Source organism: Oncorhynchus gorbuscha, unplaced genomic scaffold, assembly GCF_021184085.1.
Source record: "Oncorhynchus gorbuscha isolate QuinsamMale2020 ecotype Even-year unplaced genomic scaffold, OgorEven_v1.0 Un_scaffold_788, whole genome shotgun sequence".
NCBI lineage: Eukaryota > Metazoa > Chordata > Actinopteri > Salmoniformes > Salmonidae > Oncorhynchus > Oncorhynchus gorbuscha.
Window position 1 is genome coordinate 254,461 of NW_025745812.1, and position 22,906 is coordinate 277,366.

At 51.6% G+C, this 22,906-nt stretch overlaps 1 pseudogene; it reads right to left on the reverse strand.

Annotated features, from left to right (window-relative positions):
- The window catches only part of LOC124020267, an 81,607-nt pseudogene that overhangs the window by 16,735 nt on the left and 41,966 nt on the right, over positions 1 to 22,906 (reverse strand).

Below are 22,906 nucleotides of genomic sequence, written 5' to 3' on the forward strand. Positions count from 1 at the left end.
GGACCTTGAACTTTACACCACTCCAGACGACGCTTGGCATGGCGCATGGTGATCTTAGGCTTGTGTGCTGCTGCTCGGCCATGGAAACACATTTCATGAAGCTCCCGAGGAACAGCTGTTGTGCTGACGTTGCCTCCAGTGGCAGTGTGGATCTCGGTAGTGGAGTGGCGTTGTTCAGCACTCTGCTGTTCCGTTCTGTGAGCTTGTGTGGCCTACCACTTTTCGGCTTAGTCGTTGTTGCTCCTAGACGTTTCCACTTCACAATAATACACATTCTACTGACAGTTTTCGTCTATGCATGGTTGGGTGCGCAATTTTATACACCTGTCAGCAACGGGTTGAAATAGCCAAATCCACTAGTTTGACAGGGTGTCCACATACTTTTGTATATATAGTGTAATTGTATGTGTGGGGTACAGAGATGAGGTAGTCATTCAAAAACCATGTTAAACACTATTATTGTACACAGAGTGGGTCTATGCAACCTGAACTTACTAAGGCCTGAACTTATTAAGGCCAGAACAACAAAAGGGTTGAATACTTATCGACTCAAGACGTTTCAGCTTTTCATTTTTTAATTACTTTTGTAAACATTTTGAAAAAACAACAACATTATTCCACTTCGATATTATGGGCTATTGTGTATAGGCCACTGATACAACATCTAAATGTTAAAATCCATTTTAAATTCAGGCTGCAACACAACAACAAAGTCAAGGGGTCGTTTCTGAACCTCTGTGTAGAAATATACACAAACTACACACAGACACCAAGCTTACCCGTGCTCGGACAAATTTCTGGGCCACCATTTATATGTGAATATTAGTGAGAAAGAAAGACAAGGAGAGAAGCCGAGGGAGGGAGAGAAGAAATGAGAGAGAGAGGGAGAGAGAGAGAGAGAGAGAGAGACAGAGAGAGAGGAGAGAGAGAGAGAGAGAGAGAGAGAGAGAGAGAGAGAGAGAGAGAGAGAGAGAGAGAGAGAGAGAGAGAGAGAGAGAGAGAGAGAGAGAGAGAGAGAGAGAGAGAGAGAGAGAACAGTAGGAACGTTGAGGAAGAACATAAATCAGTCAAGCTGTCTCTTACCAGGTAATTGGGAGAAAGACTGTTTACATTTGAGTGTGTATATGTGAGTGAGTGTGTATATGTGTGTGTGTGTATATGTGTGTGTGTGTGTGTGTGTGTGTGTGTGTGTGTGTGTGTGTGTGTGTGTGTGTGTGTGTGTGTGTGTGTGTGTGTGTGTGTGTGTGTGTGTGTGTGTGTGTGTGTGTGTGTGTGTGTGTGTGTGTGTGTGTGTGTGTGTGTGTGAGTGTATGTGTGTGTGTGTGTGTGTGTATGTGTGTGTGTGTGTGTGTGTGTGTGTATGTGTGTGTGTGTGTGAGTTTGTGTGAGTGTGTATATGTGAGTGAGTGTGTATATGTGAGTACATGTGTATGTGAGTAAGTGTGTGTGTGTATGTGAGTGTGTATATGTGAGTATGGTGTGTGTGTGTGTGTGTCATGATCCTTCGGGTGTGTATGCACACATGACTGAGTACGTTTGGTAAAGTCCATTTAGCGTGTAAATGAGTACTTATATTGTGTGTATGTGAGTGTGCGTCGGGGTGTGTGGGTTTACCATGGCCTGCTCCATAGGGACGACCTGTTCTCTGTGGATCTGTCGTATGCTGCTGGCATGACCCTTCAAAGCATTCTCTAGAGCTCCCCGCGGCTACACACAAACACACGGGACGTAGCATTTAGCATTTAGCCTCACCATATCCATATTAACACACAGGACGTAGCATTAGCATTTAGCCTCACCATATCCATATTAACACACAGGACGTAGCATTAGCATTTAGCCTCACCATATCCATATTAACACACAGGACGTAGCATTAGCATTTAGCCTCACCATATCCATATTAATACACAGGACGTAGCATTAGCATTTAGCCTCACCATATCCATATTCACACACAGGACGTAGCATTAGCATTTAGCCTCACCATATCAATATTCACACACAGGACGTAGCATTAGCATTTAGCCTCACCGTATCCATATTCACACACAGGACGTAGCATTAGCATTTAGCCTCACCATATCAATATTCACACACAAGACGTAGCATTAGCATTCAGCCTCCCCCTCTCAATATTCACACACAGGACGTAGCATTAGCATTTAGCCTCACCATATCAATATTCATTTGGAGGCCTATATCATGTTACAGGGTCTATATCATGTTACAGGGTCTATATCTATATCTAGGGGTAAGGTCTAGGGGTTAGGGTCCAGGGGTTAGGGTCTAGGGGGTAGGATCTAGGGGACTCACGAGAAGGTCTGCCTGGGCCTCCAGCTCGTTAGGGGTTAGGGTCTAGGGGTTAGGGGACTCACGAGAAGGTCAGCCTGGGCCTCCAGCTCGTTAGGGATTAGGGTCTAGGGGACTCACCAGAAGGTCTGCCTGGGCCTCCAGCTCGTTAGGGGTTAGGGTCTAGGGGTTAGGGGACTCACAAGAAGGTTGGCCTGGGCCTCCAGCTCATTAGGGGTTAGGGTCTAGCGGTTAGGGGACTCACCAGAAGGTTGGCCTGGGCCTCCAGCTCATTAGGGGTTAGGGTCCAGGGGTTAGGGTCTAGGGGACTCACCAGAAGGTCTGCCTGGGCCTCCAGCTCGTTAGGGGTTAGGGCCTAGGGGTTAGGAGACTCACCAGAAGGTTGGCCTGGGCCTCCAGCTTATTAGGGGTTAGGGTCTAGGGGTTAGGAGACTCACCAGAAGGTCTGCCTGGGCCTCCAGCTCATTAGGGATTAGGGTCTAGGGGTTAGGGGTTAGGGTCTAGGGGTTAGGGGACTCACCAGAAGGTCTGCCTGGGCCTCCAGCTCGTTAGGGGTTAGGGTCTAGGGGTTAGGAGACTCACCAGAAGGTTGGCCTGGGCCTCCAGCTCATTAGGGGTTAGGGTCTAGGGGTTAGGGTCTAGGGGTTAGGGTCTAGGGGTTAGGATCTGGGGACTCACAAGAAGGTCTGCCTGGGCCTCCAGCTCATTAGGGGTTAGGGTCTAGGGTCTAGGGGACTCACCAGAAGGTCTGCCTGGGCCTCCAGCTCATTAGGGGTTAGGGTCTGGGGGTTAGGAGACTCACCAGAAGGTCGGCCTGGGCCTCCAACTCGTTAGGGGTTAGGTCTAGGGGTTAGGGGACTCACCAGAAGGTCGGCCTGGGCCTCCAGCTCATTAGGGGTTAGGGTCTAGGGGTTAGGGGTTAGGGTCTAGGGGTTAGGAGACTCACCAGAAGGTCGGCCTGGGCCTCCAGCTCATTAGGGGTTAGGTCTAGGGGGGGTCTGGGCCTCCAGGGGTTAGGGTCTAGGGGGGGTTAGGGGGGACTCACCAGAAGGTCGGCCTGGGCCTCCAGCTAGGGGTTAGGGGTTAGGGTCTAGGGGTTAGGGACTCACCAGAAGGTCTGCCTGGGCCTCCAGCTCATTAGGGGTTAGGGGGTTAGGGTCTAGGGGGGGTTAGGAGACTCACCAGAAGGTCGGCCTGGGCCTCCAGCTCGTTAGGGGTTAGGGTCTAGGGGTTAGGGTCTAGGGGTTAGGGGACTCACCAGAAGGTCGGCCTGGGCCTCCAGCTCATTAGGGGTTAGGGTCTAGGGGTTTAGGGGTTAGGGGGGTCTAGGGGTTAGGGTTAGGGTCTAGGGGTTAGGGTTAGGGGACTCACCAGAAGGTCTGCCTGGGCCTCCAGCTCATTAGGGGTTAGGGTCTAGGGTTAGGAGACTCACCAGAAGGTCGGCCTGGGCCTCCAGCTCATTGGGGTTAGGGTCTAGGGGTTAGGGGACTCACCAGAAGGTCTGCCTGGGCCTCCAGTTAGGGGTTTGGGTCTAGGGGTTAGGGGACTCACCAGAAGGTCGGCCTGGGCCTCCAGCTCGTTAGGGGTTAGGGTCAGGGGTTAGGGTCTAGGGGGGGACTCACCAGAAGGTCGGCCTGGGCCTCCAGCTCTAGGGGTTAGGGTTAGGGGTTAGGGTCTACCAGAAGGGGGTTAGGGGACTCACCAGAAGGTCGGCCTGGGCCTCCAGCTCATTAGGGGTTAGGGTAGGGGTTAGGGTCGGCCTGGGCCTCCAGTTAGGGTCTAGGGGTTAGGTCTAGGGGATAGGGTCTATGGCTCACCAGAAGGTCGGTCTGGGCCTCCAGCTCATTAGGGGTTAGGGTCTCGGCCTGGGGGTTAGGGGGGTCTAGGGGTTAGGGGACTCACCAGAAGGTCGGCCTGGGCCTCCAGCTCATTAGGGTTAGGGTCTAGGGGTTAGGGTCTAGGGGTTAGGGGACTCAGCAGAAGGTTGGCCTGGGCCTCCAGCTCATTAGGGGTTAGGGTCTAGGGGTTAGGGGACTCACCAGAAGGTCGGCCTGGGCCTCCAGCTCGTTAGGGGTTAGGGTCTAGGGGTTAGGGGACTCAGCAGAACGTCGGCCTGGGCCTCCAGCTCATTAGGGGTTAGGGTCTAGGGGTTAGGGGACTCACCAGAAGGTCGGCCTGGGCCTCCAGCTCGTTAGAGGTTAGGGTCTAGGGGTTAGGGGACTCACCAGAAGATTAGGGTCTAGGGGTTAGGGCCTGGGCCTCCAGCTCGTTAGGGGTTAGGGTCTAGGGGTTAGGGTCTAGGGGAGACTCACCAGAAGGTCGGCCTGGGCCTCCAGCTCGTTAGGGGTTAGGGTCTAGGGGTTAGGGTCTAGGGGTTAGGGGACTCACCAGAAGGTCTGCCTGGGCCTCCAGCTCATTAGGGGTTAGGGTCTAGGGGTTAGGGGACTCACCAGAAGGTCGGCCTGGGCCTCCAGCTCGTTAGGGGTTAGGGTCTAGGGGTTAGGGGACTCACCAGAAGGTCGGCCTGGGCCTCCAGCTCATTAGGGGTTTGGGTCTAGGGGTTAGGGACTCACCAGAAGGTCGGCCTGGGCCTCCAGCTCGTTAGGGGTTAGGGTCTAGGGGTTAGGGGACTCACCAGAAGGTCGGCCTGGGCCTCCAGCTCATTAGGGGTTAGGGTCTAGGGGTTAGGGGACTCACCAGAAGGTCGGCCTGGGCCTCCAGCTCATTAGGGGTTTGGGTCTAGGGGGTTAGGGACTCACCAGAAGGTCGGCCTGGGCCTCCAGCTCGTTAGGGGTTAGGGTCTAGGGGTTAGGGGACTCACCAGAAGGTCGGCCTGGGCCTCCAGCTCGTTAGGGGTTAGGGTCTAGGGGTTAGGGTCTAGGAGACTCACCAGAAGGTCGGCCTGGGCCTCCAGCTCGTTAGGGGTTAGGGTCTAGGGGTTAGGGTCTAGGGGTTAGGGGACTCACCAGAAGGTCTGCCTGGGCCTCCAGCTCATTAGGGGTTAGGGTCTAGGGGTTAGGGGACTCACCAGAAGGTCGGCCTGGGCCTCCAGCTCATTAGGGGTTAGGGTCTAGGGGAGGTCGGCCTGGGCCTCCAGCTCAGGGTCTAGGGGTTAGGGGTCACCAGAAGGTCTGCCTGGGGTTAGGGGTTTGGGTCTAGGGGTTAGGGACTCACCAGAAGGTCGGCCTGGGCCTCCAGCTCGTTAGGGGTTAGGGTCTAGGGGTTAGGGACTCACCAGAAGGTCGGCCTGGGCCTCCAGCTCGTTAGGGGTTAGGGTCTAGGGGTTGGGGACTCACCAGAAGGTCGGCCTGGGCCTCCAGCTCGTTAGGGGTTAGGGTCTAGGGGGGTTAGGGTCACCAGAAGGTCGGCCTGGGGGTTAGGGTCTAGGGGACTCACCAGAAGGTCGGCCTGGGCCTCCAGCTCATTAGGGTTAGGGTCACCAGAAGGTCGGCCTGGGCCTCCAGCTAGGGGTTAGGGTCTAGGGGTTAGGGTCTAGGGGACTCACCAGAAGGTCGGCCTGGGTCCAGCTATTAGGGGTTAGGGTCTAGGGGACTCACCAGAAGGGCCTGGGCCTCCAGCTCATTAGGGGTTTGGGTCTAGGGGTTAGGGGACTCACCAGAAGGTCGGCCTGGGCCTCCAGCTCATTAGGGGTTAGGGTCTAGGGGTTAGGGGACTCACCAGAAGGTCGGCCTGGGCCTCCAGCTCATTAGGGGTTAGGGTCTAGGGGTTAGGGACTCACCAGAAGGTCGGCCTGGGCCTCCAGCTCGTTAGGGGTTAGGGTCTAGGGGTTGGGGACTCACCAGAAGGTCGGCCTGGGCCTCCAGCTCATTAGGGGTTAGGGTCTAGGGGGGGTTAGGGGTTAGGGTCTAGGGGTTAGGGTCTAGGGGGACTCACCAGAAGGTCGGCCTGGGCCTCCAGCTCATTAGGGGTTAGGGTTAGGGGTTAGGGTCTAGGGGTTAGGGACTCACCAGAAGGTCGGCCTGGGCCTCCAGCTCATTAGGGGTTAGGGTCTAGGGGTTGGGGACTCACCAGAAGGTCGGCCTGGGCCTCCAGCTCATTAGGGGGGGTTAGGGTCTAGGGGTTAGGGTCTAGGGGTTAGGGTCTAGGGGACTCACCAGAAGGTCGGCCTGGGCCTCCAGCTCATTAGGGGTTAGGGTCTAGGGGTTAGGGTCTAGGGGTTAGGGACTCACCAGAAGGTCGGCCTGGGCCTCCAGCTCATTAGGGGTTAGGGTCTAGGGGTTAGGGTCTAGGGGTTAGGGGACTCACCAGAAGGTCGGCCTGGGCCTCCAGCTCATTAGGGGTTAGGGTCTAGGGTTAGGAGGGGACTAGGGGACTCACCAGAAGGTCGGCCTGGGCCTCCAGCTAGGGGTTAGGGGTTAGGGTTAGGGGTTAGGGTCTAGGGGTTAGGGACTCACCAGAAGGTCGGCCTGGGCCTCCAGCTAGGGGTTAGGGGTTAGGGGTCTAGGGGTTAGGGTCTAGGGGGGTAGGGGTTAGGGGACTCACCAGAAGGTCTGCCTGGGCCTCCAGCTCGTTAGGGGTTAGGGTTAGGGGTTAGGGTCTAGGGGTTAGGGGACTCTAGGTTCCAGAAGGTCGGCCTGGGCCTCCAGCTCATTAGGGGTTAGGGTCTAGGGGTTAGGGGGGACTCACCAGAAGGTCGGCCTGGGCCTCCAGCTCGTTAGGGGTTAGGGTCTAGGGGGGGTTAGGGGACTCACCAGAAGGTCGGCCTGGGCCTCCAGCTCGTTAGGGGTTGGGGTCTAGGGGTTAGGGTCTAGGGGAGGGGACTCACCAGAAGGTCGGCCTGGGCCTCCAGCTCGTTAGGGGTTAGGGTCTAGGGGTTAGGGTCTAGGTCGGGGGTTAGGGGTCTAGGGGTTAGGGACTCACCAGAACGTCGGCCTGGGCCTCCAGCTCATTAGGGGTTAGGGTCTAGGGGGGGTTAGGGGGGGACTCACCAGAAGGTCGGCCTGGGCCTCCAGCTCATTAGGGGTTTGGGTCTAGGGGTTAGGGGGACTCACCAGAAGGTCGGCCTGGGCCTCCAGCTCGTTAGGGGTTAGGGTCTAGGGGTTAGGGGACTCACCAGAAGGTCGGCCTGGGCCTCCAGCTCGTTAGGGGTTAGGGTCTAGGGGTTAGGGTCTAGGAGACTCACCAGAAGGTCGGCCTGGGCCTCCAGCTCGTTAGGGGTTAGGGTCTAGGGGTTAGGGTCTAGGGGTTAGGGGACTCACCAGAAGGTCTGCCTGGGCCTCCAGCTCATTAGGGGTTAGGGTCTAGGGGTTAGGGTCTAGGGGCTAGGGGACTCACCAGAAGGTCGGCCTGGGCCTCCAGCTCATTAGGGGTTAGGGTCTAGGAGACTCACCAGAAGGTCGGCCTGGGCCTCCAGCTCATTAGGGGTTAGGGGTTAGGGGTTAGGGGTTAGGGTCTAGGGGTTAGGGGACTCACCAGAAGGTCTGCCTGGGCCTCCAGCTCATTAGGGGTTTGGGTCTAGGGGTTAGGGGACTCACCAGAAGGTCGGCCTGGGCCTCCAGCTCGTTAGGGGTTAGGGTCTAGGGGTTAGGGGACTCACCAGAAGGTCGGCCTGGGCCTCCAGCTCGTTAGGGGTTAGGGTCTAGGGGTTAGGGTCTAGGAGACTCACCAGAAGGTCGGCCTGGGCCTCCAGCTCGTTAGGGGTTAGGGTCTAGGGGTTAGGGGACTCACCAGAAGGTCGGCCTGGTCCTCCAGCTCGTTAGGGGTTAGGGTCTAGGGGTTAGGGTCTAGGAGACTCACCAGAAGGTCGGCCTGGGCCTCCAGCTCGTTAGGGGTTAGGGTCTAGGGGTTAGGGTCTAGGGGTTAGGGGACTCACCAGAAGGTCTGCCTGGGCCTCCAGCTCATTAGGGGTTAGGGTCTAGGGGTTAGGGTCTAGGGGCTAGGGGACTCACCAGAAGGTCGGCCTGGGCCTCCAGCTCATTAGGGGTTAGGGTCTAGGAGACTCACCAGAAGGTCGGCCTGGGCCTCCAGCTCATTAGGGGTTAGGGGTTAGGGGTTAGGGTCTAGGGGTTAGGGGACTCACCAGAAGGTCTGCCTGGGCCTCCAGCTCATTAGGGGTTAGGGTCTAGGGGTTAGGGGACTCACCAGAAGGTCGGCCTGGGCCTCCAGCTCATTAGGGGTTAGGGTCTAGGGGTTAGGGGACTCACCAGAAGGTCGGCCTGGGCCTCCAGCTCGTTAGGGGTTAGGGTCTAGGGGTTAGGGGACTCACCAGAAGGTCGGCCTGGGCCTCCAGCTCATTAGGGGTTTGGGTCTAGGGGTTAGGGGACTCACCAGAAGATCGGCCTGGGCCTCCAGCTCGTTAGGGGTTAGGGTCTAGGGGTTAGGGGACTCACCAGAACGTCGGCCTGGGCCTCCAGCTCATTAGGGGTTAGGGTCTAGGGGTTAGGGGACTCACCAGAAGGTCGGCCTGGGCCTCCAGCTCATTAGGGGTTAGGGTCTAGGGGTTAGGGGACTCACCAGAAGGTCGGCCTGGGCCTCCAGCTCATTAGGGGTTTGGGTCTAGGGGTTAGGGGACTCACCAGAAGGTCGGCCTGGGCCTCCAGCTCGTTAGGGGTTAGGGTCTAGGGGTTAGGGGACTCACCAGAAGGTCGGCCTGGGCCTCCAGCTCGTTAGGGGTTAGGGTCTAGGGGTTAGGGTCTAGGAGACTCACCAGAAGGTCGGCCTGGGCCTCCAGCTCGTTAGGGGTTAGGGTCTAGGGGTTAGGGTCTAGGGGTTAGGGGACTCACCAGAAGGTCTGCCTGGGCCTCCAGCTCATTAGGGGTTAGGGTCTAGGGGTTAGGGTCTAGGGGCTAGGGGACTCACCAGAAGGTCGGCCTGGGCCTCCAGCTCATTAGGGGTTAGGGTCTAGGAGACTCACCAGAAGGTCGGCCTGGGCCTCCAGCTCATTAGGGGTTAGGGGTTAGGGTCTAGGGGTTAGGGGACTCACCAGAAGGTCGGCCTGGGCCTCCAGCTCGTTAGGGGTTAGGGTCTAGGGGTTAGGGTCTAGGAGACTCACCAGAAGGTCGGCCTGGGCCTCCAGCTCGTTAGGGGTTAGGGTCTAGGGGTTAGGGTCTAGGGGTTAGGGGACTCACCAGAAGGTCTGCCTGGGCCTCCAGCTCATTAGGGGTTAGGGTCTAGGGGTTAGGGTCTAGGGGCTAGGGGACTCACCAGAAGGTCGGCCTGGGCCTCCAGCTCATTAGGGGTTAGGGTCTAGGAGACTCACCAGAAGGTCGGCCTGGGCCTCCAGCTCATTAGGGGTTAGGGGTTAGGGGTTAGGGTCTAGGGGTTAGGGGACTCACCAGAAGGTCTGCCTGGGCCTCCAGCTCAGGGGAAGGGGTTAGGGGTCTGCCTGGGCCTCCAGCTCGTTAGGGGTTAGGTCTAGGGGTTAGGGGACTCACCAGAAGGTCTGCCTGGGCCTCCAGCTCGTTAGGGGTTAGGGTCTAGGGGTTAGGAGACTCACCAGAAGGTCGGCCTGGGCCTCCAGCTCGTTAGGGGTTAGGGTCTAGGGGTTAGGGTCTAGGGGTTAGGGGACTCACCAGAAGGTGCCTGGGCCTCCAGCTCGTTAGGGGTTAGGGTCTAGGGGTTAGGGGACTCACCAGAAGGTCGGCCTGGGGTCTAGGGGTTAGGAGACTCACCAGAAGGTCTGCCTGGGCCTCCAGCTCGTTAGGGGTTAGGGTCTAGGGGTTAGGGTCTAGGAGACTCACCAGAAGGTCGGCCTGGGCCTCCAGCTCGTTAGGGGTTAGGGTCTAGGGGTTAGGGTCTAGGGGTTAGGGGACTCACCAGAAGGTCTGCCTGGGCCTCCAGCTCGTTAGGGGTTAGGGTCTAGGGGTTAGGGGACTCACCAGAAGGTCGGCCTGGGCCTCCAGCTCGTTAGGGGTTAGGTCTAGGGGTTAGGAGACTCACCAGAAGGTCGGCCTGGGCCTCCAGCTCATTAGGGGTTAGGTCTAGGGGTTAGGAGACTCACCAGAAGGTCGGCCTGGGCCTCCAGCTCATTAGGGGTTAGGGTCTAGGGGTTAGGGGACTCACCAGAAGGTCGGCCTGGGCCTCCAGCTCATTAGGGGTTATGTCTAGGGGTTAGGAGACTCACCAGAAGGTTAGCCTGGGCCTCCAGCTCATTAGGGGTTAGGTCTAGGGGTTAGGAGACTCACCAGAAGGTCGGCCTGGGCCTCCAGCTCATTAGGGGTTAGGGTCTAGGGGTTAGGGGACTCACCAGAAGGTCGGCCTGGGCCTCCAGCTCATTAGGGGTTAGGGTCTAGGGGTTAGGGGACTCACCAGAAGGTCGGCCTGGGCCTCCAGCTCATTAGGGGTTAGGGTCTAAGGGTTAGGGGACTCACCAGAAGGTCGGCCTGGGCCTCCAGCTCATTGGAAAACGACAGCAGATCCACCAGAGTTACACCTTTATTCACCTACACACACAGAGTCAGGGGTTAGAGGTCAGGGGTCAGGGTTCAGTGGTTAGGGGTCAGGGTTTATTGATCAGGGGTCAGGGTTCAGTGGTCAGGGGTTAGAGGTCAGGGTTTAGTGGTCAGGGTTTAGTGGTTAGGGGTTAGGGGTAGAGGTCGACCGATTATGATTTTTCAACGCCGATTCCGATACCAATTATTGGAGGACCAAAAAAGCCTATACCGATTAATCGGCCGATTTAAAAATATATATATTTGTATTAATGACAATTACAACAATACTGAATTAACACTTATTTTAACTTAATATAATACATCAATAAAATCAATTTAGCCTCAAATAAATAATGGAACCTGTTCAGTTTGGTTTAAATAATGCAAAAACAAAGGGTTGGAGAAGAAAGTAAAAGTGCAATATGTGCCATGTAAGAAAGCTAACGTTTCAGTTCCTTGCTCAGAACATGAGAATATATGAAATCTGGTGGTTCCTTTTAACACGAGTCTTCAATATTCCGAGGTAAGAAGTTTTAGGTTATAGTTGTTATAGGAATTATAGGACTATTTCCCTCTATACCATTTGTACCACTGCTCAGTCTGACTGCTTTATCAAATCATAGACTTAGTTACAACATAATAACACACAGAAATACGAGCCTTTGGTCATTAATATGGTCGAATCTGGGAACTATCAAATCAAATCAAATCAAATTTTATTTGTCACATACACATGGTTAGCAGATGTTAATGCGAGTGTAGCGAAATGCTTGTGCTTCTAGTTCCGACAATGCAGTGATAACCAACAAGTAATCTAACTAACAATTCCAAAACTACTGTCTTATACACAGTGTAAGGGGATAAGGAACATGTACATAAGGATATATGAATGAGTGATGGTACAGAGCAGCATATAGTAGATGGTATCGAGTACAGTATATACATATGAGATGAGTGTGTAGACAAAGTAAACAAAGTGGCATAGTTAAAGTGGCTAGTGATACATGTGTTACATAAGGATGCAGTCGATGATGTAGAGTACAGTATATACATATGCATATGAGATGAATAATGTAGGGTAAGTAACATTATATAAGGTAGCATTGTTTAAAGTGGCTAGTGATATATTTACATCATTTCCCATCAATTCCCATTATTAAAATGGCTGGAGTTGGGTCAGTGTCAATGACAGTGTGTTGGCAGCAGCCACTCAGTGTTAGTGGTGGCTGTTTAACAGTCTGATGGCCTTGAGATAGAAGCTGTTTTTCAGTCTCTCGGTCCCAGCTTTGATGCACCTGTACTGACCTCGCCTTCTGGATGATAGCGGGGTGAACAGGCAGTGGTTCGGGTGGTTGATGTCCTTGATGATCTTTATGGCCTTCCTGTAACAACGGGTGGTGTAGGTGTCCTGGAGGGCAGGTAGTTTGCCCCCGGTGATGCGTTGTGCAGTCCTCACTACCCTCTGGAGAGCCTTACGGTTGAGGGCGGAGCAGTTGCCGTACCAGGCGGTGATACAGCCCGCCAGGATGCTCTCGATTGTGCATCTGTAGAAGTTTGTGAGTGCTTTTGGTGACAAGCCAAATTTCTTCAGCCTCCTGAGGTTGAATAGGCGCTGCTGCGCCTTCTTCACGACGCTGTCAGTGTGAGTGGACCAATTCAGTTTGTCTGTGATGTGTATGCCGAGGAACTTAAAACTAGCTACCCTCTCCACTACTGTTCCATCGATGTGGATAGGGGGTGTTCCCTCTGCTGTTTCCTGAAGTCCACAATCATCTCCTTAGTTTTGTTGACGTTGAGTGTGAGGTTATTACCCTGACACCACACTCCGAGGGCCCTCACCTCCTCCCTGTAGGCCGTCTCGTCGTTGTTGGTAATCAAGCCTACCACTGTTGTGTCGTCCGCAAACTTGATGATTGAGTTGGAGGCGTGCGTGGCCACGCAGTCGTGGGTGAACAGGGAGTACAGGAGAGGGCTCAGAACGCACCCTTGTGGGGCCCCCGTGTTGAGGATCAGCGGGGAGGAGATGTTGTTGCCTACCCTCACCACCTGGGGGCGGCCCGTCAGGAAGTCCAGTACCCAGTTGCACAGGGCGGGGTCGAGACCCAGGGTCTCGAGCTTGATGACGAGCTTGGAGGGTACTATGGTGTTGAATGCCGAGCTGTAGTCGATGAACAGCATTCTCACATAGGTATTCCTCTTGTCCAGGTGGGTTAGGGCAGTGTGCAGTGTGGTTGAGATTGCATCGTCTGTGGACCTATTTGGGCGGTAAGCAAATTGGAGTGGGTCTAGGGTGTCAGGTAGGGTGGAGGTGATATGGTCCTTGACTAGTCTCTCAAAGCACTTCATGATGACGGAAGTGAGTGCTACGGGCGGTAGTCGTTTAGCTCAGTTACCTTAGCTTTCTTGGGAACAGGAACAATGGTGGCCCTCTTGAAGCATGTGGGAACAGCAGACTGGTATAGGGATTGATTGAATATGTCCGTAAACACACCGGCCAGCTGGTCTGCGCATGCTCTGAGGGCGCGGCTGGGGATGCCGTCTGGGCCTGCAGCCTTGCGAGGGTTAACACGTTTAAATGTCTTACTCACCTCGGCTGCAGTGAAGGAGAGACCGCATGTTTCCGTTGCAGGCCGTGTCAGTGGCACTGTATTTGTCCTCAAAGCGGGCAAAAAAGTTATTTAGTCTGCCTGGGAGCAAGACATCCTGGTCCGTGACTGGGCTGGATTTCATCTTGTAGTCCGTGATTGACTGTAGACCCTGCCACATGCCTCTTGTGTCTGAGCCATTGAATTGAGATTCCACTTTGTCTCTGTACTGACGCTTAGCTTGTTTAATAGCCTTACGGAGGGAATAGCTGCACTGTTTGTATTCAGTCATGTTGCCAGACACCTTGCCCTGATTAGCAGGTTATCATTCTTTCAGTGAAATACGGAACCGTTCGTATTTTATCAGACGGGTGGCATCCATCAGTCTAAATAATCCTGTTACAACCTTCAATGTTATGTCATAATTATGTACAATTCTAGCAAATTAGTTCGCAATGAGCCAGGCTGCCCAAACTGACTCTGCGTGCAATAAATGCAAGAGAAGTGACACAATTTCACCTGGTTAATATTACCTGCCAACCTTCTATTAGCTAAATATGCAGGTTTAAAAATATATACTTCTGTGTATTGATTTTAAGAAAGGCATTGGTGTTTATGGTTAGGTACAGTCGTCCAACGATTGTGGTTTTTTCGCAAATGCGCTTTTGTTAAATCATCCCCCAGCATTGCATCGATTATATGCAACGCAGGACACGCTAGATAAACGAGTAAAATCATCAACAATGTGTAGTTAACTAGTGATTATGATTGATTCTTTTTTATAAGATAAGTTTAATGCTAGCTAGCAACTTACCTTGGCTTCTACTGCATTCACGTAAGTCTCCTTGTGGAGTGCAATGAGAGGCTGGTGGTTAGAGCGTTGGACTAGTTAACTGTACGGTTGCAAGATTGGATCCCCCGAGCTGACAAGGTGAAAATCTGTCGTTCTGCCCCTGAACAAGGCACTGTTAAATGAAGGTATAAAAAATAAAAAATAAAAATCGGTGCCCAAAAATACTGATTTACGATTGTTATGACAACTTGAAATCGGCCATTCTGATTAAACGGTCGACCTCTAGTTAAGGATCAGGGTTCAGTGGTCAGGGTTCAGTGGTCATGGGTTAGGGGTCAGGGTTTAGTGATCAGGGGTTAGAGGTCAGGGTTTAGTGGTCAGGGTTCAGTGGTCATGGGTTAGGGGGCAGGGTTTAGTGATTAGGGCTCATGGTTAAGTGGTTAGAGGTCAGGGGTCATGGGTTAGGGTTCAGGGTGCAGTGGTTACTGTTCAGGGGTCATGGGTTAAGGGTCATGGTTCAGTGGTTAGAGGTCAGGGGTCATGGGTTAAGGGTCATGGTTCAGTGGCTGGAGGTCAGGGGTTATACCTCTGCTAGGTAAGCAGCATAGTTAATATCTCCTATCCCAGCGTTAGAGAAGGTTAGCAGGTTATCCGTTAGGGGTCAGGGATCATGGGTTAGGGTTAGAGGTCAGGGGTCATGGGTTAAGGGTCATGGTTCAGTGGCTAGAGGTCAGGGGTTATACCTCTGCTAGGTAAGCAGCATAGTTAATATCTCCTATCCCAGCGTTAGAGAAGGTTATCAGGTTATCACGTTAGGGGTCAGGGTTCATGGGTTAGAGGTCAGGGGTTATACCTCTGCTAGGTAAGCAGCATAGTTAATATCTCCTATCCCAGCGTTAGAGAAGGTTAGCAGGTTATCACGTTAGGGGTCAGGGTTCATGGGTTAGAGGTGGGTTAGAGGTCAGGGGTTAGAGAAGGTCACCAGGTTATCTCAGGGCTAGGTAAGGCAGCATAGTTAATATCTCCTATCCCAGCGTTAGAGAAGGTTATCAAGTTAGGGGTCAGGGTTCATGGGTTAGAGGTCAGGGGTTATACCTCTGCTAGGTAAGCAGCATAGTTAATATCTCCTATCCCAGCGTTAGAGAAGGTCAGCAGGTTATCACGTTAGGGGTCAGGGTTCATGGGTTAGAGGTCAGGGGTTATACCTCTGCTAGGTAAGCAGCATAGTTAATATCTCCTATCCCAGCGTTAGAGAAGGTCAGCAGGTTATCACGTTAGGGGTCAGGGTTCATGGGTTAGAGGTCAGGGGTTATACCTCTGCTAGGTAAGCAGCATAGTTAATATCTCCTATCCCAGCGTCAGAGAAGGTCAGCAGGTTATCACGTTAGGGGTCAGGGTTCATGGGTTAGAGGTCAGGGGTTATACCTCTGCTAGGTAAGCAGCATAGTTAATATCTCCTATCCCAGCGTCAAAGGTCAGCCTTCGTCCATCCTGCTTAACACAATGGTCTGGAGGTCGTGCTCACGCTGTTAAACTGACACACACACACACACACACAGACACACACACAGAGACACACACACAGACACACACACACACACACAGCACACACACACACACACACAGAAGCACAGACACACACACACACACACACACAGAACACACACACACACACACACACACAAACACACAGATACACACACACACACACACACACACACACACACACACACACACACACACACACACACACAGACAGACAGACAGACAGACAGACAGACAGACAGACAGACAGACAGACAGACAGACAGACAGACAGACAGACAGACAGACAGACAGACAGACAGACAGACAGACAGACAGACAGACAGACAGACAGACAGACAGACAGACAGACAGACAGACAGACAGACAGACAGACAGACAGACAGACAGACAGACAGACAGACAGACAGACAGACAGACAGACAGACAGACAGACAGACAGACAGACAGACAGACAGACAGAGACGGATACAAAAACCCTTATGAATTATGGGTTAGGGTTGTGTAACAGTTCTAGGAATGACTATCTCAACCCTTTATCTAGAACAATAACCCAATGGTCGAACTGTAACACACACAGTCCCTCCCCCCCACACACACAGTTCCCCCCCCCCCCCACACACACACACACACACACACACACACAGACACACAGACACACACACACACACACACAGACCCTCCCACACAGACCCCCCACACACACACACACACACACACACACAGACCCCCTCACACACACGCTGACACCCCCCAGACCCTGACATACCACGGTTGTTTTGAGGAAGGTGTTGATGTTGAACATTGTCTCCAGCTGCAGAGCATGGTACAGCCCGTTGTTATCATGGCAGTCTCTACACACACACACACACACACACACACACACACACACACACACACACACACACACACACACACACACACACACACACACACACACACACACACACACACACACATCCAACCGGGTGAATCTCCTGACCCATTGAAAGAAGTCATGGCTACGTTTCCATCCAGCCGGGTGAATCTCCTGACCCATGGAAAGAAGTCATGGCTACGTTTCCATCCAGCCGGGTGAATCTCCTGACCCATGGAAAGAAGTCATGGCTACGTTTCCATCCAGCCGGGTGAATCTCCTGACCCATGGAAAGAAGTCATGGCTGACCACGTTTCCATCCAGCCGGGTGAATCTCCTGACCCATGGAAAGAAGTCATGGCTGACCACGTTTCCATCCAGCCGGGTGAATCTCCTGACCCATTGAAAGAAGTCATGGCTGACCACGTTTCCATCCAGCCGGTGAATCTCCTGACCCATTGAAAGAAGTCATGGCTGACCACGTTTCCATCCAGCCGGGTGAATCTCCTGACCCATGGAAAGAAGTCATGGCTGACCACGTTTCCATCCAGCCGGGTGAATCTCCTGACCCATGGAAGAAGTCATGGCTGATGGAAACATGACATGTCTCTACAATGTAATAAACGCAGGACTGACAATTGGTTTGTTTTACATGGTGGGATCTTTTGGTTTTGGTCAAATTACTGTAAACCTAACTTCTGTAATCCAAACTACTGTAAACCTAATTTCTGTAATCCAAACTACTGTAAACCTAATTTCTGTAATCCAAACTACTGTAAACCTATGTTCTGTAATCCAAACTACTGTAAACCTATATTCTGTAATCCAAACTACTGTAAACCTATCTTCTGTAATCCAAACTACTGTAAAACTATCTTCTGTAATCCAAACTACTGTAAACCTATATTCCGTGATCCAAACTACTGTAAACCTATCTTCTGTAATCCAAACTACTGTAAACCTAACTTCCGTAATCCAAACTACTGTAAACCTAATTTCTGTAATCCAAACTACTGTAAACCTATCTTCTGTAATCCAAACTACTGTAAACTTATCTTCTGTAATCCAAACTACTGTAAACCTAGTTTCTGTAATCCAAACTACTGTAAGCCTATCTTCTGTAATCCAAACTACTGTAAACCTATTTTCTCTAATCCAAACTACTGTAAACCTAGCTTCTGTAAACCTAGTTACTGTAATCCAAACTACTGTAAGCCTATCTTCTGTAATCCAAACACCTGTAAACCTAGCTTCTGTAATCCAAACTACTGTAAACCTAGCTACTGTAAACATAGCTACTGTAAACCTAGCTTCTGGAAACCTAGCTATTGTAAACCTAGCGATTGTAAACCTAGATACTGTAAACCTAGCTACTGCAAACCTAGCTTCTGTAAACCTAGCTACTGTAAACCTAACTTCTGTAAACCTATCTACTGTAAACATAGCTTCTGTAAATCTAGCTTCTGTAAACCTAGGTACTGTAAGCCTAGCTACTGTAAACCTAACTACTGTAAACCTAGCTTCTGTAAACCTAGCTACTGTAAACCTAGCTTCTGTAAACCTAGCTACTGTAAACCTAGCTTCCGTAAACCTAGATTATGTAAACCTAGTTTCTGTAAACCTAGCTATTGTAAACCTAGCGATTGTAAACCTAGATACTGTAAACCTAGCTACTGCAAACCTAGCTTCTGTAAACCTAGCTACTGTAAACCTAACTTCTGTAAACCTATCTACTGTAAACCTAGCTTCTGTAAATCTAGCTTCTGTAAACCTAGGTACTGTAAGCCTAGCTACTGTAAACCTAACTACTGTAAACCTAGCTACTGTAACCCTAGCTACTGTAATCCTAGCTACTGTAAACCTAGCTACTGTAATCCTGGTTACTGTAATCGTAGCTACTGTAATCCTAGCTACTGTAAACCTAGCGACTGTAAACCTAGCTACTGAAATCGTAGCTACTGTAATCCTAGCTACTGTAAACCTAACTTCTGTAAACCTATCTACTGTAAACATAGCTTCTGTAAACCTAGCGACTGTAAACCTAGCTACTGTAATCCTAACTACTGTAATCCTAACTACTGTAATCGTAGCTACTGTAATCCTAGCTACTGTAAACCTAGCGACTGTAAACCTAGCTACTGAAATCGTAGCTACTGTAATCCTAGCTACTGTAAACCTAACTTCTGTAAACCTATCTACTGTAAACATAGCTTCTGTAAACCTAGCGACTGTAAACCTAGCTACTGTAATCCTAACTACTGTAATCATAGCTACTGTAATCCTAGCTACTGTAAACCTAGCGACTGTAAACCTAGCTACTGTAATCGTAGCTACTGTAATCCTAGCTACTGTAAACCTAGCGACTGTAATCCTAACTACTGTAATCCTAACTACTGTAATCCTAGCTACTGTAATCCTAGCTACTGTAAACCTAGCTACTGTAATCCTAGCTACTGTAATCCTAGCTACTGTAATCCTAGCTACTGTAATCCTAACTACTGTAATCCTAGCTACTGTAATCCTAGCTACTGTAAACCTAGCTACTGTAATCCTGGTTACTGTAATCGTAGCTACTGTAATCCTAGCGACTGTAAACCTAGCTACTGTAATCCTAACTACTGTAAACCTAGCTACTGTAATCCTAGCTACTGTAAACCTAGCGACTGTAAACCTAGCTACTGTAATCCTAACTACTGTAATCCTAGCTACTGTAATCCTAACTACTGTCCTTTTCCAATTAGTATTTTGTTGATTTGACTGTGAATTCACGTAGGTAAACAACTAAATCAAAATGAACTAATGTCTGTGTCCAGTGATGTGAATGGTGTGTGTGTGTTGGTCTGTGTGCGTCTGCGTGCTAACGTGCATGTGTGTGTGTGTGTGTGTGTGTGTGTGTGTGTGTGTGTGTGTGTGTGTGTGTGTGTGTGTGTGTGTGTGTGTGTGTGTGTGTGTGTGTGTGTGTGTGTCTCACCGGTACATGCTTCCTACAGTCAGGTCGATGTTAGGGTTCTGGAACAGCGTGTGTGTGTGTGTGTGTGTGTGTGTGTGTGTGTGTGTGTGTGTGTGTGTGTGTGTGTGTGTGTGTGTGTGTGTGTGTGTGTGTGTGTGTGTGTGTGTGTGTGTGTGTGTGTGTGTGTGTGTGTGTGTGTGTGTGTGTGTACATGTACAGTCAGGTCGATGTTAGGGTTCTGTGTGTGTGTGTGTGTGTGTGTGTGTGTGTGTGTGTGTGTGTGTGTGTGTCTCACCGGTACATGCTTCCTACAGTCAGGTCGATGTTAGGGTTCTGGAACAGCGTGTGTGTGTGTGTGTGTGTGTGTGTGTGTGTCTCACCGGTACATGCTTCCTACAGTCAGGTCGATGTTAGGGTTCTGGAACAGCGTGTGTGTGTGTGTGTGTGTGTGTGTGTGTGTGTCTCACCGGTACATGCTTCCTACAGTCAGGTCGATGTTAGGGTTCTGGAACAACATGCCAGGCAGGAAGTTCTTCTTGGCAGGATGGACCATGTAGGGAGTGTCTATGATCTATACACACGCACACGCACGCACGCACGCACGCACACATACACACACACACACGTTAGGAAACTGGAGGACACAGGGCTGTAGTGTCTAGATACTGGAGGACACAGGGCTGTAGTGTTTAGATACTGGAGGAAACAGGGCTGTAGTGTCTAGATACTGGAGGACACAGGGCTGTAGTGTTTAGATACTGGAGGACACAGGGCTGTAGTGTCTAGATACTGGAGGACACAGGGCTGTAGTGTCTAGATACTGGAGGACACAGGACTGAGAGGGTGAGGGAGGGAGATGGTGAGAGAGAGGGTGAGAGAGAGGGAGGGGAGAGGGTGAGAGAGGGGGAGAGGGTGAGAGAGGATGAGAGAGGGGGGAGGGAGGGGAGAGGGTGAGAGAGGGGGGAGAGGGTGAGAGAGGATGAGAGAGAGGGGGAGAGGGTGAGAGAGGATGAGAGAGAGGGGGGGGAGAGGGTGAGAGAGGATGAGAGAGAGGGGGAGAGGGAGGGGAGAGGGTGAGAGAGGGGGGGAGAGGGTGAGAGAGGATGAGAGAGAGGGGGGAGAGGGTGAGAGAGGGTGAGAGAGAGGGGGGAGAGGGTGAGAGAGGGTGAGAGAGGAGGCGAGAGGGTGAGAGAGGGTAGAGTGTGAGAGAGGGTGAGAGAGAGGGAGGGAGAGGGTGAGAGAGGGGGTGAGAGAGGATGAGAGAGAGGGGGAGAGGGTGAGAGAGAAGGGGAGAGAGTGAGAGAGGGTGAGAGGGGGTGAGAGAGGGAGGTGAGAGGGTGAGAGAGGGAGGAGGAGAGGGTGAGAGAGGGAGGAGGAGAGGGTGAGAGAGGGAGGTCAGAGGGTGAGAGACAGAGGAGGTCAGAGGGTGAGAGAGGAAGGAGGAGAGGGTGAGAGAGGGAGGTCAGAGGGTGAGAGAGGGAGGAGGAGAGGGTGAGAGAGGGAGGAGGAGAGGGTGAGAGAGGGAGGTCAGAGGGTGAGAGAGGGAGGTCAGAGGGTGAGAGAGGGAGGTCAGAGGGTGACAGAGGGAGGAGGAGAGGGTGAGAGAGGGAGGGGAGAGGGGGAGAGAAAGGGGGAAGGTGTGTACCTTGAACAGTTGTCTGTTAGCAAGCGGTTCACAGAACAGCTTCTCAATGTTGCCCCCGACAACAAACCCTGCTGATACCAGCCCCATCAATACCCAGGCAAAGATGAAGCTGAACCCTACACCTCTGAGATGAAGAGGAGAGAGACAGTGAGAGACAGTGAGAGAGACAGAGAGGATCGAGAGACAGACCGACAGACCGACAGACAGACAGACAGACAGACAGACAGACAGACAGACAGACAGACAGACAGACAGACAGACAGACAGACAGACAGACAGACAGACAGACAGACAGAGAGAGAGAGAGACAGACAGAGACAGACAGAGACAGAGACAGACAGAGAGAGACAGAGAGAGAGACAAAGAGAGAGACAGAGAGAGAGACAAAGAGAGAGACAGAGAGAGACAGAGCCAGAGAGACAGATATATATATATAGAGAGAGAGACAAAACCCTTGAATTGAATCGAATTGAGAGAGAGAGAGACAGAGAGAGACAGACAGAGACAGAGAGAGACAGAGAGGGGGGGGGCAGAGAGGGGGGGGCAGAGAGAGAGAAGTGTGATATTATGGATGCTGCCAGGATATTGTCATGGTTACTCACGCCATTAGCAGGTTGCCTCCGGTGTTTGATAGGCAGCCGCGGGTGGTGGGCGTGGCCTGTTTGTCGTAGCCACACGTTCCGCACAACAGACCCAGGAAGTTAAAGGTCAAAACCAGAACCACTGAACACAGCACGGCCACACAGCCTATCCACCTGTAATAAACACTGTTATATACATCACCGAACACAGCACAGACCTGTAGAAGTCCATCTAAACACACAGACCTGTAGAAGTCCATCTAAACACACAGACCTGTAGAAGTCCATCTAAACACACAGACCTGTAGAAGTCCATCTAAACACACAGACCTGTAGAAGTCCATCTGTATTAAACACACAGACCTGTAGAAGTCCATCTGACCACACAGACCTGTAGAAGTCCATCTAACCACACAGACCTGTAGAAGTCCATCTAACCACACAGACCTGTAGAAGTCCATCTAACCACACAGACCTGTAGAAGTCAATCTAACCACACAGACCTGTAGAAGTCCATCTAACCACACAGACCTGTAGAAGTCCATCTAACCACACAGACCTGTAGAAGTCCATCTAACCACACAGACCTGTAGAAGTCCATCTAAACACACAGACCTGTAGAAGTCCATCTAACCACACAGACCTGTAGAAGTCCATCTAACACACAGACCTAGAAGTCCATCTAAACACACAGAGAAGTCCATCTGTATTAAACACACAGACCTGTAGAAGTCCATCTAACCACACAGACCTGTAGAAGTCCATCTAACCACACAGACCTGTAGAAGTCCATCTAACCACATAGACCTGTAGAAGTCCATCTGTATTAAACACACAGACCTGTAGAAGTCCATCTAAACACACAGACCTGTAGAAGTCCATCTAACCACACAGACCTGTAGAAGTCCATCTAACCACACAGACCTGTAGAAGTCCATCTAACCACACAGACCTGTAGAAGTCCATCTAACCACACAGACCTGTAGAAGTCCATCTAACCACACAGACCTGTAGAAGTCCATCTAACCACACAGACCTGTAGAAGTCCATCTATATTAAACACACAGACCTGTAGAAGTACATCTAAACACACAGACCTGTAGAAGTCCATCTAACCACACAGACCTGTAGAAGTCCATCTAACCACACAGACCTGTAGAAGTCCATCTAACCACACAGACCTGTAGAAGTCCATCTAACCACACAGACCTGTAGAAGTCCATCTATATTAAACACACAGACCTG